Source organism: Ips typographus, linkage group LG10 (assembly GCF_016097725.1).
Source record: "Ips typographus isolate SLU linkage group LG10, UJ_Ityp_2.0, whole genome shotgun sequence".
In the NCBI taxonomy this organism is placed as follows: Eukaryota; Metazoa; Arthropoda; class Insecta; order Coleoptera; family Curculionidae; genus Ips; species Ips typographus.
In genome coordinates, this window is record NC_138431.1 from 979,643 (window position 1) to 999,685 (window position 20,043).

General features: G+C 35.2%; 2 long non-coding RNA genes across 2 annotated transcripts in view; both read right to left on the reverse strand.

The window, feature by feature from the left end:
- LOC145734361 (uncharacterized) overlaps positions 1-20,043 on the reverse strand; it is a 113,995-nt gene that overhangs the window by 89,659 nt on the left and 4,293 nt on the right. The window lies entirely within an intron of this gene.
- LOC145734362 (uncharacterized) lies at positions 6,402-11,834 on the reverse strand. The gene is made up of 2 exons (XR_014179417.1): positions 11,600-11,834; positions 6,402-6,717 (listed from the first exon to the last, which is right to left on the reverse strand). It is a non-coding gene; the product is annotated as an uncharacterized LOC145734362 (long non-coding RNA).

The following is a 20,043-nucleotide window of genomic DNA, read 5'->3' on the forward strand; positions in this document are numbered from 1 at the left end:
AAAAACATGGAAACTGCACTTGTACAGCCCACTAAAACCATCTTTATAAAATATATGACTCACTCTACAAGCAAAAGTGAACTGGGAGAGGCACTAATCGACACCCTAAATACCACTACAGACAGCTTACAAATACAAATGGCACAGAATCCAAACAAAAATAACTTAATTTAGTCCTTTGTAAAACTCCCGACTGACCAAGCCAACAAGCTTATACAATCCAGGAAAATCAGAATAGGCTGGAATTACTGCCGTGTGGAGGAAACCAACCAACCCAAATTATGCCTAAACTGATATAAATATGGCCACGTTACAAAAAACTGTACTATAGAGAGCAGAGAACGCTCCTGCCTCAAATGCTGCTCAAAAGAACATGGCATCAAAAACTGCAAAGAGAAACCAAAATGCCTAAACTGCGGAAAGGACCACAAAACTTACAGTTTTGCGTGTCCCACTTACAAAAAAGCACTTAAGGACATGAGACAAGACAAGATTATATTCTAAATATAATTTATGACACCAAAACAGAATTTGATTGTTAAGAAGCTGGATCAAATTCTGCAAAAAGGAGACAATAACAGAAGAAGCCACTCTCCATCTAGAAAAGATGTAAAATGTTACAACTGTGGACGCAAAGGACACTACAGTAGGAATTGCAGGCAGCGGTCTCGTTCACCAAATCCACATTACCGAAGTAACCAGGACCAGGAAAATTCGAGGTTGCCGGAGTAAGGGGGCGACCCCTGACAAGTAACCCTTCAGCCCCCAAATTAAGGATTTCTATGATAAAGAGGTGTAATGGTAGTTTAATCGCTCAAGGACTATTGAACAACAAAGAATGTGATTTTACCATTGACACTGGGGCAACAAGATCTATTGTGAAGCTTGACCTGATAACATCTACGCCGATGCAGAAACTTCGACAAACGCCTATTTTGGGAGACATCGAACATCGACAAATCGTTTATTATGTAAGTTGCGCCACTTAGCAGAAGAGTTATAGTTAAAAAAAATATTCTCAGCATTTTCTCTTTGCCACATTAGTTATATATATATTTTTTTTTCAAAGTTGTCTTTCATAGTTTTTGAGATATCGCCGATGACCTCTGTTAGTGGAAGACCCGGTACATAAAACTGTGGAGTTTAATACCAGAAAAGATGTAAGTAAACTTTCAATTGCACGTAAAATAGAGTGTGCTGTAGTGGTCTGTCATTTTCAGGGGGTAACAAGGGGTTAGGGTAGTTTGTATTTATAGGCCACCTTCGGGTGATTTCGTTTTTTTTGAAAAGTAATTGAAAAACTGAATGCCGGTATGGGACAAAAACCCAAAACAATTTGCATAGCAGGAGACTTTAATGTTGAATTGCTAAAAGATAATAAGCTTAAATTGAATATGCTATCAATGCTGGAATCACAAGGATTTAGACAAACTATCTTGAATACTGGACAAAACAATAACTCTGCAACATGCATTGAAAATATTTGTGTAAATAGTAGTTTAGACTATCTAGATAGCGATACTCTGGAAACGTGTATTTCCGATCATATGGTTCAAATTATTGTTTTGTAATTAGAGGCACCTAGTATAAATATGGCATCTTATAGGCGATTCTATAGTAAGGAAAATAAGTTGTATTTTGTCAATTACTTGAAAAATGATTATTGGTCTTTAGTATATAATAACGGAAATGAAAACATTGATTCACAATGGAATATTTTTATTCGAGATTTTATTAACATCTTTAATTATAGTTTTCCTTTAAAATTAAGTAATAAAAACAAGTCAACACGACAAATCGAACCCGAAGGTACAAGATTGCAAAAATAGATTGGACAGTAAATATAAAACTCAGTACAAAGTAGTAAAAAAAGAATATGACAATCTTTTGCAAATTACTAGGTCTGAGCGGTATCAAAAATGTATTTTGACATCTGATAACAAATCTAAATGTATGTGGGCAATATATAGGGAAAATATAGGCAAAGAAGAACACTCGGATATTGGTATTGGTGAGAACATAGAGCAGTTGCCTACTCTTTATAATAAATTTTTGTTGAATAAAATTCCAGATATAATAAAAATATTAAACAATGTTAAGACTGATGTTCAAATTAATCCTAATAGCCGGTCTATGTTATTAAGGCCAGTGTCTGAGGCCGAGGTATGTGGAATTGCTACCAAAATGAAGAGTACAAGAATAAGTACAATGCTGGTGTGGATGAGATTCCTGCTAGTATTGTAAAGATGACAGTTCCATACATTTGCCATGTTTTGTCATTTCTGATAAACAATGCTTTGGAGCAGGATGTTTTTCCTGGCCAGTTAAAAACAGCAGTAATTAGACCGATCTTTAAGAAAGGCGATCCAACAGTTTTGGACAACTACAGACCTATTAGTATTCTGCCTTCCTTTGCAAAATTATTTGAAATGGTAATGTGTGATAGACTTTTACACTTTATGAATAGGTCTAATTTAATACAACCCATTCAACATGCATATTTGGCTGGATCATCAACATACACTGCTGTGTTTGAATTTACAAGAAAAATATTAGACCTTGGAAAAAGGCTGTTTAGCAATGAGAATATTCTTAGACCTATCTAAAACATACGACTGTGTAGATCCACATCTTCTTCTAGACAAACTTGAATTGTATGGGGTCAGGGGAAATGCCCTAAGTCTGTTTAATCAAACTTAACTGGGAGAAGGCAGATTGTTAGAGAGTCCACATGTGGAAAAAAATATTGCTCAGCGTCTATGTCAACTAGTCCGGATGAGGCTATTACTTGTTATGCAGATGACACTAATCTTCTTGTAGGGAATAGACAGTTCACAATCAAAAACAGAAAGACAGCAGTTTTTGTCGCTTTGGGACTTCTTGGGACTTCTTCTTCTTCTTGTGGTTCCTATCCGTTACGGATGTTGGCAATCAGCATGGCGAGCCTAACCTTGTTTACGGCAATGCGGAAGAGTTCGGTTGATGTTTTTCCGGTCCACTTCCTGAGGTTATGCAGCCAAGATATTCTTCTCCTTCCTGGACCTCTTCTTCCATCGATTTTTCCCTGGATGATTGTCTGGAGTAAGGAGTACCTGGAGTCGTTTCTCATGATGTGGCCCAGATATTGCAGTTTTCGGATCTTGATGGTGTTCATAATTTCTTTTTGTTTATTCATCCTTCTTAGTACCTCTTCATTAGTGATATGTTCGGTCCATGATATCCTCATCATTCTTCGATAGAGTCGCATTTCGAAGGCTTCTATTTTCTTGGATGTGCTTTCATTGAGTGTCCAAGATTCCGTCCCGTATAAGAGGATAGAAAAGATGTAACATCTGAGAAGTCTCATTTTTGTTTCCAGTGTAAGATCATGGCTTCTGAAGAGTTTGCTCATTTTGTTGTAGGCGGCTGTGGCTTTGGCGATTCGTGATTTGATTTCTTGAGTTGCGTCCCAGTTCTCGTTTATACGTGTTCCCAGGTACGTGATGTGTGGTACTCTCTCTATTGGTTGGTTGTTGATGGATAACTGGATGTTGTCGATCTTGTTTTTGCTAATGACCATAATTTTGGTCTTTTGTATGTTTATGTCCAAACCATATTCCTTACTAACTCTTGCTATTTTGTTGATAAGTTGTTGTAGTGCTTGTGGGCTATCTGCGAACACGATGGTGTCGTCCGCGTATCTTATATTACTCAATTTCTTCCCATTTATTGAGATGCCCTCCTCTTCTTCGTCGTCGAGCGCCTCTTTAAAAATCTGCTCGGAGTAGATGTTGAATAGCAGGGGTGAGAGTACACAGCCCTGCCTCACTCCTCGCATTATTTTGACGGCCTCAGTTGTTTCTCCGTCGACTCTTATTGTTGCCGACTGGCCCCAGTACAAGCTACTTATGATATTCAGGTCATTGGTATCGATCCCTGTCTTCTTTAATATTTCCATCATTTTGCCATGTTGAACCCGGTCAAATGCTTTGGCGTAGTCAATTAAACAACAGTAAACGTCAAGGTTAACGTCTCTGCATCTCTGGACAAGGACTTGGACAGCAAAGAGTGCTTCTCTGGTTCCCATCGCATTGACGAACCCGAACTGGTTTCGGGAGATTAGGTTATCGCATCGATTGTATATTCTTTTATGGATGACTTTGAGAAAGGTTTTCAGCAGGTGGCTCATCAGACTTATCGTTCGATATTCTTCACATCGTTTTGCGCCTTGTTTCTTTGGCAGTGCAATGAACTCTGAGACTAGCCATTCTTGTGGTATTTTACCTGATTTGTAGATGTTGTTGAAAAGTTTGGTGATCTTCTTTAATCCATTTTCGTCTAGAAGTTTCAGGAACTCTGTCTGGAGGTCTTGGGACTTGCTATGGATGAATTTCTGAACTGGGATGAACATGTGCAAGGGTTGATACATAGACTTGCTTCAATATGTTACGGAATAAGGATTACATCTAGGTATCTGCAGGATACAAATAGCTTGAAAATTTTGTACTGTGCAAACTTCGAGTCCGTTATTAAATATGGGATTATTTTCTGGGGTTGAAACAGTTCAATGAACAAAGTATTTGTTGCTCAAAACCGCGCTATAAGAGTTATACTAAAGATGGGCTTTAGGGATTCTTGCAGAAGTAAATTTAGGGAAAATCGTCTATTAACAGTTTTTGGACTGTATGTATATGAATGTGTCATTCTTTTTTAAAAATAAGAGTAGATTTAATCTGGAAACGTTTCATACTTACAGCACCAGAACAGCAGATGTAAATTACCATCAACACAGATCAACTTTGTTAAAAAAAGTCCTGTATACATGTCCTTAAAATGCTTTAATCTCCTACCAGATCATATTAAAAGAATAACGACCTTTAAGTGTTTTTAAAAAAATGTAAAAAATGTATTATTAATTCTACTCGATGAATGACTTTTTTTATTATGGATCCTTTTCATGAAAAAGCAAAACATCGATGGAAATGCTACTTATAAGGAGTACAAATTATTACAGGAAGTGTATACTAGATGTAACAGTACTTTCTATGTGATAGAAAGGATCCTGAAAGTTAACGATTCAATTGAGAGAGCAATATTAAAGTTAAGAAAAGCACCTCAACCTCTCTCAGTTGATGCTTCGAATTACCTTTTCATTGGTGTTATGTCGAGTTTTTTTATATTGACATTAAGTATACTTTCTAATTATTATTAAATATCTGGAAAACATAATAAGGTGTCTTCTTGGTTTTTAAAATTTTTACATTTAAAAACTCAAAGTTGCTATATACACAACCTTTTGCCATCTAACTTATCAAGTTTTAAAATTGCTCCCTTTCGACCCCTCATGACTTGATTAGGTTACTTCTAATTAAAAGTGACCCCGATCAGGAGGATGACATGAAATGTAAAAAAATTGAGAGAAATATTTTGTATGTCCTTGATCTGGTAAGGCAGAACGAGGTCCGATATAGACCGTGCAGCATTATGTCACATACGCGTACTTAATTGCGCGACTGCTTCTTCTTGTGCCCTTTGCTTATCTGCACGTTAGCGATTGTCTGTACTCTTCATACAATGTGCCAAGTGCCGTTCTCGGCTCTTCCAAATATGGTGACTGCGTCGCTGATGTTACAGCAGTCCGGTATGTTTTTTAGCCAGTAGTGTTGCTTTCTTCCTCGACCTCGATGCCCCTACATTTTTCCTTGTAGAATTAGTGTAGGAATGTGATATTTGCCACCTCTAAGGATATGGTCGAGGTAGGAAACTTTTCTTTCTTTAACGATGCTAAGTATTTCTCGTTCGTAGCCTGCAGTTCCTAAAATTTCTTCATTCGTGGCATGTGCGGTCCACGGCACGCTCAAGAGTCTCCGGTGGGTCCACATTTCAAACGCTTCGATGCCGTTCAGGGTTCCAGCTTTGAGAGGCCACGTTTCTGCGCCGTACAGTAAGATGGGCCATATGTAACACTTTACTACCCGTAGTCTAAGTGCTAGCGACAGACTGCAAGCTAATAGGAAGTTTTTAAGTTTGGAAAATGTTGTTTTTGCATAGTTCTTTCTAAGTTTAAGCACCACTACAACCGGGCAAAATAAGAACACCGAACAAGTCAAGGAGGTCGGTAAAGAATAAATAAATTCAGTAAATAAGTTTGGTAGATATGAATGGCTGATTGCTGGTCTTTGTTCACTCCCAATGTCAACTTTTGCACAGTTACTCAGTTCGCCATGCGTAGATTGACATTAAAAGGAATGACACTTTCGCTAATACACATTACCGACATTAAATAAGAACTCCAAATAAGGCCAAATACTGTTGACCTGACGAAATAATAAGTAACGCACATAATAAATGCTGCATATGGCAAAACAGTAAAAGTACAGTAATAGAAAAGCAAAATAAAAAATAAAACTACACCCAACTCACCCGACCATCTTTAGTTTATTATTAAAATAAATAAGAATTCCATGCTTTGAAATCCCATACATTTATTTATATTTTATCAGATGCATTGAACCTTTTTCAAGGCAATAGTATTCGTGGTATACTTGGTATAGATCACAATTGCTAATTCGGGTATCAAGTTGCCCACAGAAGTACTTGCAGGATTGTTGATTTTGATGAAATTTGACGGCATGACGTTCCTTTCGTGGTTCTAGGCGCGTCAAACATTTGTAGTAAGGCTATTTTGCTTCATGATCCACATTTGGAAATTGGAATTGTGTACACAGCAACTTGTGCCTGAAATAAAAAATAGCTTACTATCAATTCTCAACCAACGTAAATATAATTTGTGAAAGGACAGAATAGCTATGACTTTATGTACATTTATTATAGTGTGTCAATGTCCAAAATTTGATAAAGTCTTAAAAAACCTTTTTTGACCTGTTTTTGCAATAGATATGGTAACCAAAAGATCGATGGCTACGCACATTTATTAAAATACAGTGAATACCACACTTTGTAAATAGCGTCTTATTTCCTAGAGATATTCTTGTGCATATTTGACATTTTGTATGGTTAACTTGTATTTTGTGTTGTTCGTTTGCTTGAAATGAGTTACCATCTCGATAACCAGATTTGACGCTTCTACAATTATTTCCATGGAGCCACGTAAAAAATAAGGTATATGCTACAAAATCGTCAAATTTAGATGATTTAAAAATAATAATTATGGATGATTGCAACTGTACAAGTTAACCATACAACATATTTCATGATATATCAGAATGAGAGACGGAATCAGAAAATGTCATTAAAACATGTCATTCCATAAGAAAAAACTTAACATCATTTCATTGCCATCTTGTGACACCCTGTAAATTCATTAATCACATAACGGTAAAACGTTGAAAATGCGAAAATTTTTATATTCGATGTTTTTCAATATGTATAATATTTTTCGAAATAGTTAAGGGTTTCCGGACTTTTTACTCACAGTGTATGTTTATTTTTTAACCAAAAGACATTTTTTTCGAAATAAACTACAAAATTCCGACATTTCAGACTCAGCTTTCCGATTTATATGTATTCAAACGCAGTTTGACGTTATGTGGGATGAACTATAAACTATAATGTGAACTATTTAGTATTACTTTAGCTTTAGTGTTTTTTTCTCCATAATAAGATTTTTTAAGCACAACAGTAATGTTTGGCCTTACGGCATATTAATTTTTTAAAAAAACTTGGGTCTTGCTGTCTCCCCTTTGAAGAAAGACAGCCGGCGTTTCACCTTGTCATATGGGCTCCTGAAGATGGGTACTTATGTGCCCGAAACATATGTCGAGCGACCCCTCTAACATTTTTGGGGGGCTTGAATAAATTTTTTGTGGAGAAGGCTGTGTGTTTTTTCCCATCACTTTTACACTTACACCTCCACTTTGAGAAAAATGGACTACTACTTCACACTATAAACTAAATGATGAAAAATGTAATATGAAATAAAGGTCTAAACTTAACTGACTATCAATGCAAATAAACGCCATTTAGTTCTAATCTGGTAAATTCTCAAATGTTGTCCCGTTCGCTTGTCGATAGGTTTTGCAATTTTTAGCTCACTTATTTAGATGCTTTTTAAAAATTATTTTGGATGTTTTGACGAAAACGACATTGCTTAAGTAGTATTTGCAAGTCAATGCCACCTTAATAATTGCTTTTTATTTATTTTTTTTTAACATAAATACAAAGTTTTTCCCAACATGTTATACAGAGTGATTTACGCTGATGGTATATTAGAAGTATCTAGAGAACGCCTCCATATTTTTTGTTTAAATTTGAAGTATAGCCTAGGTTGGGTACTACCTAGGTTTGGATCTAAAATATTTTGGACTTTGCGGTGTTGTCAGATCATTCGGAAAGAACAGAAACTTTTGATTTTCAAATGGAACCCACTGTTTCCAATCTCATTCAAGAAATCAAACTTGACAGTGTAGCAACGTTGGCTACCCTGTAAAGTTTGATTTCAAGACATTGATGGTGGATTTCTCAGCAAAACGGTAGTCTAAACATTAATTAAACTCTCAAGTCCTGAAAGGTTTGCCTATGTGACATTTTGTCTTCAGTCAGACAATACCACATGGTTGAAAAGCCCAGAGACCGAAAATGAGAAAACCTACAGGGTGGTAAATATTTACCTTTAAGTCGGACAGATAGAGAAACTACCAGAAATTCGTTTTTTTAAATGGATCCTATAATGTATTATGGTTTGTAATAAAAGAACATTAAATTTAGAACAAATCTATGTATATTCTTCCTATACGTAACTTCAACTGTTTCTGACTTATTAAATGTTTTTCCATAAAGTGCCTATAAAATCGTGATCCATACTAATCTGAATACGGACACCTGCTTGTGCTCAGTTTAAACCAAGTTGAATTTCACAAATATCTGTCGGAACATGTTGTGGTTATAGGAATGACAACTAGTCATTAAGCCGAAGCAGGTGTCTGTATTCAGAGTAGTATGGATTACGATTGAACGATATATATATACGATATTCTTTTAATACAAACTATAAAACACCGATGTATCCAATAAAAAAAACGGACGTTTGGCAGTTTTTCTTTCTGTCCGACTAAAAGGTAAATACTGACCACCCTGTAGGTTTTTTTTTCATTTTCTCTCTCTGGGCTTTTCAATTATGTAGTATTGTCCAACTGAGGACAAAAGGTCATATTAGCAAACCTTTCAGGACTTGAGAGTTTAATTAATGTTTAGACTACCGTTTTGCTGATAAATCGACCATTTTTTATGAAATATCTAAGAAACGGTGCAAGATAGGTATAGGGAAATATTACCATTAATTACTAACCTTCTTACGAGGAATTCAAAAATAAGATTAGAAGCAGGGTGCTCTATTTGAAAATCAAAAGTTGGTGTCCTTTCGGACTGATCTGGCAACATAGCCAGATCCAAAATATTTTGGAATAAGAGTTTGAACTCAACCTAGGCTACGCTCAAAATTTCAGTGTAAAATGTTGAGTCGTTTTCTAGATATTTCTAATATTCCATCATCGTGAATCACCCTGTATACTTTCAAAGCAAAAAACGTGCTTTTCGAATTTCGTTCATAGGAAAAAAAAGTTGATCTTATAATATCTTGCAAAACCGAAACGGGGGAACTGAAAAGCAAATACTCAGGAAAATAGTCCTTAAAAAGTTGCTCTAACAATGTTTAAGTTAAATTTTAAAAATTTTCAAATTAGCTTAATCATTGCAACACAACACTTTTTTCAAAATGCTCGTTTATGATTTTTTGAAAATAACTCAAGTACGAAACAGAAATGAATGATGAATGGTTTTGGTTGCAAATGGTGTTATATTGACCATTAAATTCAATAAATTATTTCCCATTTTAAAATTCCATCCTTCTGGTGACCAAATTATTCAAATCATAGCTACTATGTAACCAATTGCCGGCATATCTAATAAAATCTGTCAATTTAAACTAAAAAAGGTTATATTATAGAAATGACAGTAGATTTTTATTCGGGATATAGTCCACAAAATACGTTTCGTGTATGTAAAAGTTTAGAAAATCTTGCATTCAGACGTCCTAAAGAATTATAATTATATTCGATAAAAAAATCATATCAAATTTAAAATGAAACTCATTAGTATGTATTGCCAAAAATTTTATAATAAACATACTGGAAACATTAATATTTTTTTTTGCAAACTGCTGCAACTGATGATATGAAATATTCAGGATACAAAGTATAGATAAAATATTTAATAATATTATATCGTATGAATTCACACTTTTTTAGTTTAGGTTAAAGCTGTTAAATGCTTCGTTAAAGAAATACAATGTTGAAGTTTTAATTTTCTTGTAGTTGTAGCTCCCCAAATTGTTTTCTAGTGAGCCAATAATGCTTTTTTCTTAAAAATTCAAAGTTCTTATTCGATTTAGAAACTTTTTTATATCATTTATTGATTCCGTATCTGTAACCGTTCAAACAATTTTTTTTAAATTTTATTTTCAGAAATAAACATCTGAATTTTATAATGCAAATTGGTAGAGAATTTTAACATCCTGTATTTCTTTAACAGAGCATCTTTGGAATATAGTTTACTTTACAAACAATAGTTATTTTTAGACATAGATTGCACGGTTTAAGTTTGCGTATTAAAACCTGAAACACCCTGTATAAGTATAAGAATGTATGTTGTATTGTATAAAACACCTAAAACGCGGTTAGAAAGATAAGCTTTGAATCTAAACCTGTGAAATATGTGTATTTAACATGTTGTGTTTTATTAGCGGTGTCTACATTTCTTAAGTAGTATAAATTGTTAGCTTAGGAAAAAATGAAATATAGTGCATATAGACTGCTCACGATCTTTTTGGATATCTATCCTATAAATAGATTTTTTCCTGTATAATGAAACGACAACAATTTTTAAAACGCCGAGGAAGAAATTTTTTGGTTTATTATTCAAAGAGTTCAAAACACTGAACGTTGTCACATTTAAGTAAAGAATTGTCATTATTTGGCTGTATAAAAACCAACAGATTAAAGAACAATTTTAGTACGGATTAATTAATAAGTAATAGATGTCTATCATTAAAACACCAATGCTTGCTGTCCTTGAAATAACCGATTTAACAAAATAAAACAAGTTACTTAATATACCTATATTAATTTATGAATCTTGTTTAACTCTAAGAAGAAGACACTTGTATTATCGAACATCTCATTGTTAGTTGGCAACACGGCAATGAAATTGAAAGAAATATTTTCCTATAACCTCAAATAAAAATCGTTGTTAAAAATATACAGGGGGCAAAAGTTCAAAATTCAAAGCGTAGAGTAGAGCCAAGGTCGTGAACCGACTATAAGTAGTATAATAAAGACTAATTAGTTAAAACGAGCAAAAAAAATAAATTTTTTAAACTTGAATTTCTTTGACCAATTATATGTAATATTTCGTTATGTTTTCTTGGTCAACTTTTCAGGCCAGTTTACTTCATTCAGTTCATGAAACAGCATTCAAGTCAATTTTTTTTTTAATGTTAACGTTTTGGACTTCCTCTTCAACACAAGATTACGGGTGAACAATAGCTAGAAGGTTGTACATTTCAATAAAAAAACTATAAAAAGGTTTTTATAAATAGACTTACCTATCGACAAAAAGCAGCACACAAAAACACATAAAAGTGACAAGAAAATTTTGACCATGCAGGCAGCAAAATATGACGTCATATTAATTTTTATTTGTTTTAAATAATTTATTTTGAAGGGTTATATTTTAAACATTTTGGCCATATTGTCAGTAGCCTTGAAATTCAGCAGGCTCAAACTGAACAGTCTATTTGTTGGAACCAAAATTTGTTTATATTAACAACATTCCTCAGATAAAACCTGAAACGCTCTGTCTACCCTTCCACATTAGCATCAATTAATTATACCAGAATAAATTTTACATATACATGGTGGTCCAGTTTTAAATGTCAATAATCCACTATTCGATAGTAACATCAAAAAATAAGTTGACATACCATACATTATGTCATTTTGCTCCTAAGAAAGATACAGTTCTCCAAAATTTAGTTAAATTAAAAAATCGTTTTTTGCTATAACTGTCAGACCGTTGGAGCAATTTTGATCAAATTTTGAACAAGTACTTATGAATGTAATGCTCATTATGTGATGTGAATGAAGTTTTGTCAAGCTTGTTAAGTGGCGTAGATACCGAAAGATTAATTTTTCCACTATATTTCATACGCTGACTGGATATTTCACAAAAATGACAGTGTTTTAGAGAGATGATGTATCTGCTGTAAAATTTTTATTCAAAATTTATCAAAGGGTCATATCCGGGCAGCAAAAAATTGTAAAATTTTATTTTATAAAAATAAATCTACAAGAAGTGGATTCTTCTTCAAAAAATGAGTTGTTATGTTTTTTGTCATTTTATAAAAGACCTCATCCTAGGAGAAATACAGCCCTCTAAATTTCTGAAAAATCGTTGTCTTTTGTTATAGTCTCAGACCGTTGAAAGTAAAAACCGATCAAATTTGGTACAGGGACTTGAAACTGATGCTTATTACCGGGTGTTAAAGCCACCTACAAAAAACCCTTCATTATAATCAATTATCATCCCTTTGAAGTCCAGAGGTATAAAAATTAATGTAGCTCAAAATAAGTGAACCAATTATTTTGTATCTACATGGACAGCTTAGACCAAAGTTACTTTCGTTCAATAATGAGTATTAGCTTTATAAATACTTGAACCAAAGTTGATCTAAATTGCTTCTACGGTTACAAAAAAAAAACGATTTTTGAAGCTGAATTTTGGAAGGCTGTATCTTCCTGGGACCGAGTTCTTTTAAAAAAGGAAAACATGCATGTCTGCTTATTTTTTGAAGAACGAACCACTGACAGTTCATTGATTATAAAACAAACTATACAATTTTTGCCCGGCCAGATATCAGTTTTTTTTTGGGTTTTTAAACGTAATAACTGAATTATCTCGTGGACGAAGTTTCAAATTACAATGTTACAAGAAATACTTCATTTTTGAACTTGAACCATAAATTAAAAAATTAGTGTAATTTTTGAAAAATGTCCAGTGACAGTAGAAAATAAGACGGGAAAATGAAAATCATTTCCCTGTATCTACGCAACTGAACAATTTTGATAAACGTCATTACCATCACATAATGAGTATTAATTTCAATAGTGCTTGTTCCAAATTTGATCAAAATCGCTCCAACGGTCTGACAATTATGACCAAAAAACTTTTTTAAACTGAAATTTGGGAGACTGTATCTTTTTTAGGAAGCATTTTTTACAAAAATTACATAATGCATGTCAACTTATTTTTTTTGATGGGCTATCGAATGGTGAATTATTGACATTTAAAACTGGACCACCCTGTCGTCATAAAACGAACAACCAAAAACGAAGACATTAGAAAAACAGCTACAAATTATTCTCGAGAAATAGATGCTGCTCTTACAAGTAAATCTGAGGTTAAAGCATTATTTGGTTTGCTGTACATACATGGCTGGAGTTCTAAAATCAAGTCGCTTGCATGTAAGCGAGAGAGTATGCAAGGAACGGCCGTAGAACTTTTTCGCCTGGTAATGTCAGTAAACAGATTCTAGATCATTCTTCAACATCTGAGGTTTGATAATGCTGAAACCAGTAATGAAAGAAAGAAATAGGCAACCTATTAGAGGCGTATTTGATGCATTTGTCACAAACGGCAAAAATGGGTACTCACCCTTTCACTACGTTAGGGTGGATGTAAAATTAGAGGCTTTTAGAGGACGATGCTCATTTAGGCAATATATTCCCAACAAACCAAACAAATATAGAATAAAGATATTTGCTTTAGTAGACTCTAAATGTTATTTTACCTCTAATTTGGAAGTTTATGTCGGGAAGCAGCCGGATGGGCCTTATGCGGTAAGGTATAACAAATGTAACAGTCCACACTCCATCAGAAGAAGGGAATTTCTTCGAAACCTAGCATTGCCGCTAGTCAATAATCATCTACATCAAAGGTCTGAGCTTAGTTGTTTGCCGCAAGTACTTCATTACGAATAAAGGAAATTATTGACTATGAAAGGCCCACACAACCAGCAACAACTACAGACACTGTTCTAAAAAGAGGCCGTTGTAGTTACTGTGACCAAAAAAAGAATAGACCAACTAAATATAGTTGCACAAATTGTGAAAAATAATATGTTTGATCTGTTCTGAGTAATTGAAAATAGATGATAATGCTTATGTGAGCTCTAATACTATTTTTATAAAATCCTTGTTAAAACTGTTATTATTTAACTTGACTAGTTTATGACTGCCCGCATCAAAGTAATTTCATGTCGTATTTAAGATAGGTGTTATTTTTTAAATGTAATAACCAAAAAAATGCTCATGTGAACTTATGCTAATCCACTGGCCGATCACATAAAGTATCAATAATGTGGTTACATCGCAATGGTTATTTTTTAACTAAAATAAAAAAAAATGCTAGGTGAACCTATGCTAACCCAGTGACTGATCACATATGGTAATCAAATAAATATCCTGTTCTCAACATCTCAATTTCTAATGTTTTTCTTGCAAAATAATGTATTCTATATTATTAGTTTGTTTACTTCCAAATCTAAATTGGTGCAATCCAACCAAAGACGTCATCCGACTACGTTCGGTTGCGTTCTACCGTACCGCCACTAACAGCCCCCACCGTTGGTTTTGTGTATAAAAGACGGTCGCGCACCGGAAAACGGGGTTTCTTCGATCGCTAAAAGATTGAAACCAACTAGCCTAGCCGTTCCGTGCCGTGGATATCTCTTATCTCCGCGTATCTGTAGGTAAAAAATAGGCATATATTGTCCGTCCGGTATTTGTTCTGTTTGCTGTTTTAAAACCGTACAGTTAACTGTAGTTATTTTAAAACCTGTAAATTGAGGGCATTTTCAATATCTTTTCGTGGTTTTCCGTTTGGGGGTATTTCTGGTAAGACGGCGCCGGCTACAGTAACTTTCTTTTGAAAACAGTTAGGTAATCTTTCTGGTTCTGTTCCTGTTTGTTTGACACCGGGGAAACGGTGTAGCAAGCGGGAACTGTAAATCCTGTAGCTCGTTTACTTACTAGAGGGATTAGCGGCTGGGTGACTGGCGACGTTACGAGACTTGAAACCTCTGTTGCATGATTCTGGGGAAACAGTGTGCAACGGAGGCTCTGTTTCTCGAACGGGGAATCGGAACGACATAGAGATATTAGGTCGAGTGACGAACACCGCTGGTCACGTAATTAGGCCTCTTTGGGATTTTGGAGCAAACGCCGGCGCCGAGCAGCCAGTTCTACAAAACCGTACCGTGCCGCCGTACTTACACCGTGTCTTAGACAGTCATAACTTTCAGTAGTCAGGCTAAACAAGTAGTAAAGGGTTATATCGGTGGTCGGGGGAACCACCGAACAGTGTAGCTTTCGATACATTAGGTAACCGTTACCGTAAGTATATGCTGTAAGTTCAGAGAGCAGCAATACAGTACATTTAGTGAAAACAGTTGTTTTAATTTAATTTATTTCCCGAACCCCCTGGAACTTTCTCCAGCTGTCTAAAGCCTACCCCGGCACCGTAAAGTTGACCTTCAGCCACTATAAATAACGAAGGTGGCGCCCGAGGCAACGTAACCGAGGAAATCCGTAAGAAAAGCGCTACAACCTAACCGATTTATTAAACATCTTTTTGGCTCTGTACTATTTGGCTATCTTGAAATGAACAAACATATTGAAAAATTAAACAGCTTAATGGCTATATATCTTATTGGCTAAATGTTTTTGTGACTGTTGTGTGGACAATCGAGGATCACAAACCTCAAAATATAAAATCAGTCAGTCATATTGTCACGTTTAATTTATGAGCCCTTTCGGATTCATTAATTAAACTGACTCACGACGTTAAACGTCTTACCGGGATCTCAGTTTTAAGGATGGAATCAAACACTGAGTTTTCTATTAAACACTTAAATCTATTAAATACAGTATACACAAATGGGTCTGCACAATACGGTCATGAACACACTAACAATTAACAATTCAACAATGGTACTTACACAAATTCATACGCTAAGGACTTAGCATTTTCTGGCGGCTGGCTTGGTCACTTTCGCGTTGGAACAGTTCTGGAGAATGGACTACTTAACTTGATCTTCTTGACCGAGGAGAGTCGACATCTCGACTTCCTGGTTCAGCTGGTCGCACTACTGTGGATTGGTTCACACTCTTCCTATACTGCTGAAATCGGCGTGTTTTATACCCGATTGATCGGCTGACGTACTTTGTTATTGTTCGTCGCCTATTTTTCATATTCCTGCAAAGCAGGTGGTGGTGACACATCACCGATACGGTGCACTCGGTGCATGACACATTCGGTGCATCGTGATGCGACCTTGCCTCGTGCGCTTAACATTTCGCAATCCTCGAATATTCTTATGTTTTTAAGTCAATCAGTCCATCTTTTGAATTAATGGATTTTCCATTCGTGACATATGCCTCCGCCCCAGAAAAACTGGTCCCCAGTTTTAAAACAAAAGGTACTATATACTCTCCTTAAAAACAACCATCTTGAAAAAATATCTAACTTGTAACAGTATTATACAATTAAACGTACATAAAAACCATTAGAACAATCGATAAGTTACGGTACTATTAAGTACATTATGATTAAAGCACAGTATTGCTTATGATCAACACAAATAACTTACTAACACTAATAAACCCAGAAAAGGATAATGGAGTAGATTTATAAAGAAAGAAGTATCTAGGCTTCGAAAATACCAATTATTGAATGTGCGTAAAATACTTTACTCCATTTGCCTTACATCGCTTCCATCTAAATAACTTCTTAAATCTAACATAGTTTAATAGCGCAACACAGAGCACATTATTGTTAAGCCGAGAATAGTTCACTCTTACCACGAAGATGTTCACTGCGCATAACTAAATGCCAATATAATGTTACGTGTTCCTTATTACTTGCATCAAATTGATGGATGTGACGTGGGTAAAAGTCCAATGACGTGTTGGTATTGCGTGTGGACTATGTTGTATACCAACGTCAACAGTCGTGGAAGAAATTAAATGTCTTCAGCAGAGCAGGATCAACGTGTGGTATTATTTCGATCTGGCTTGTTGACTCTCATGTGTGCGTTTACATGAAATAAAAATAGGAACAAAGGTTAATATGTGTTCATTAAGGCTTAATATATTTATATCCAAAGTATACTCTGCATGCAGTGTTACGTATTACTTTATGAAGTTAACTGACATGTTAAAATAAACAGGAATCCGGTCCTGAAACTAAAAAGTTTGAACTCCGTAAGTATGAGACGCTCTAGTTTTCATTTTATGGAAAGTAGAACGTATCTGCCGGTTTAAAAAAAAAAAAACAGAAACATTAACCGTTCCTAATTAACTTCAAATCCTTTTGGAGAAGTTTGTTTTAAAAAAAAATTGGATGTAATATCTTCAATCAAATGTTTTTCCTTCATTGATTTTTGTAAAAATAACAATATGCCATTAGTATGTAAATGCAAGTAGGTATTAAATGATTAACTTAAATCCTTTCTGGCGTATTAAAAAAACTCTAATTATTGCATTTCCACAAATTTGCATTGTTTGTCTTGATTTCACTTTGCCTTACAAAGCTGAATCAAGGCTAAAGTTTGTCATCATTTGGATTATCAGCCGGACGAAGTAGAAATAAGCGATGTACGCTTTCGTTTTAGTCCAGGAACTGATGTATTTTTGTAACTCTCTACTTTGTGTGGTTTAATTCATAATATACCATGTATCTGTCGTACTATTTTCCAAATAGTATAAAAATCAGAATAGGTAATAAGTAGTATCTTGTTATTGTATTATCCCTATATTTTCAAAAGGCTCTAACTGAGCAACAAACGGCTGTGCTACCGCTTGCTCTAGATCATCTCTAGTTTGAGGATTAATGGGCCCCCCTGCTCGCACTTGCGCCTGGTTATCCGGATTTGGGCACAGTGCCGGAATGCGGACAACCTGACTTGCGTGGGATTCAGGTGGTCCCATAAGTTTGTGGTCCAAACGCACCTCCAGAAGATGCGCCAGCAGAATTCACTTCTGATGTTTCAACCCTTTGTTGTGTTTGGGGTACTACTGGTACCCGAAACTGGTGAAACGTAGCATTCCGTATATAAGTATGCGTTTATTGGGAATGATTCGGTTGATTCAAAAATTACGTAATGAAAATCAATATGCACATAATGTAAACCGTCTTCCTAACTCGGAATTTCGTAAAGTCTTCAATTAATCCATTTACTCATACAATGAAAAATCACGATACAAAACTCAAGTGTACACTTTTTATCTTTTATAATATCAATGGCCATTTTTCTTAATTATTCTCATATGCTAAAAATTTGCATGTCAAAATGGAATTACAATGATATTTATCCATACGCAGTTTTTTAGACGCGTCGCTACCACGATGACTTAAATAACAAAGTGATTACCATCTGTCTGCGGCATAAGAAAAGAATTATCTAATCATTTGGTTAGGTACTTACGTACCTATACAGGGTGTCTCAGTTTTAAGTGCCCAAACTTTAATGTCGGATAGTACGTCGAAAAATAACAACACTTTGCTATATAAACCTATATCCAATAGGGCGTCGTTACTGATATACAGGGTGTTAAAGTTTTTTAAAAAAATTGCTTATTTGAGAATTTCTCGAAAACCGTTGGAGATATTGTAATGAAATTTTTGTGTGAATATCTCCTGTTCAAAACGTCTTCAATGAAATAAAAAATTGAACTGTGACGCAACCAGTGTCGTACTTACCGACGTACGCCTAGGTACTTTGGATAAAAAAAATGTTACGCCACTGCCTTTTTGGAAATTAAAATTTGTTTTTGAGATGACTGTTTAATTTGGGAGACAAAAGTCCTCTTGTGTTTTTTCGGATTGACGCACCATTTCAGAGTAAAAAAAGGAAAGGTGACATCATTGCATGTCTTAATTACATGGATTAATTAAATTTTATCGTTTGGATGACTTCCCATTCTGGTTGGTGACAAATGTCGAACTGACAGCACATTATAATAACGTTCAATTTCAACACTTTAAAGTTTGTTTAGTTCTTTTTTTAAAATGCCACACTTATTTACTAATGCCGAGTACGCTGACATACATTTTATTTATGGATACTGCAACGGAAACACTAACGAAGCGTGCCGAGAATATGCTAGACGATTTCCAAATCGAAGGTGTCCAAATAAAAAGGTTTTTATGAAGGTTCATCACTTGTTGAGAGAGTTTGGATTACGCAAAAACCCAGATAGACCTAGAAGACCACATGGAAGATTTGAGGCAAACATTTTAGAAGTGTTCGATAACAACCCCACAGAAAGTTGCAGAAATGCCGCTAAGCAATTACGAGCGCGCAATATTCCAGTCTCAAAGGATGTAGTCCATCGAACCTTACGAAAGAATGGAAGAAGACCTTACCATTTGCAGCCAGTGCAATATTTAATGCAAGAAGATGGACCGAGGCGTAGAGAATATTGCAGTTGGCTGTTGAGATCAATCCAAATTGATCATTTGTTTTTGCGTAAAATTTTATTCACTGACGAAGCCACATTTACCAGAAGAGGTGTTGTGAACTTTCATAACTTGCACGTTTGGGGGAATGTAAATCCTCATCAAGTCAGACCCCGAACTTTTCAACAAGAATTTAGTGTTAACGTTTGGATAGGTGTGATAGGTAACCATTTAATTGGTCCCCATTTTTTACCTCCTCGCCTGAATTCTCACCTCTTTCTTCAATTCTTGGAAAATGACTTGGGTAATTATTTAGAAGACGTTCCACTCAACGTGAGACAGCAAATGTGGTTTCAAATGGACGGCGCACCTGCTCATTACGGAGTAAATGTTCGACGCTGGTGTGATTTGCACTTTCGGGAGCGCTGGATAGGTCGTGTAAATAATGCACATAACCATGATTATGTTCCTGGTACAGGTCCAGCCGCTTGGCCCCCAAGGTCACCCGACCTGACAGTTTTAGATTTTTTT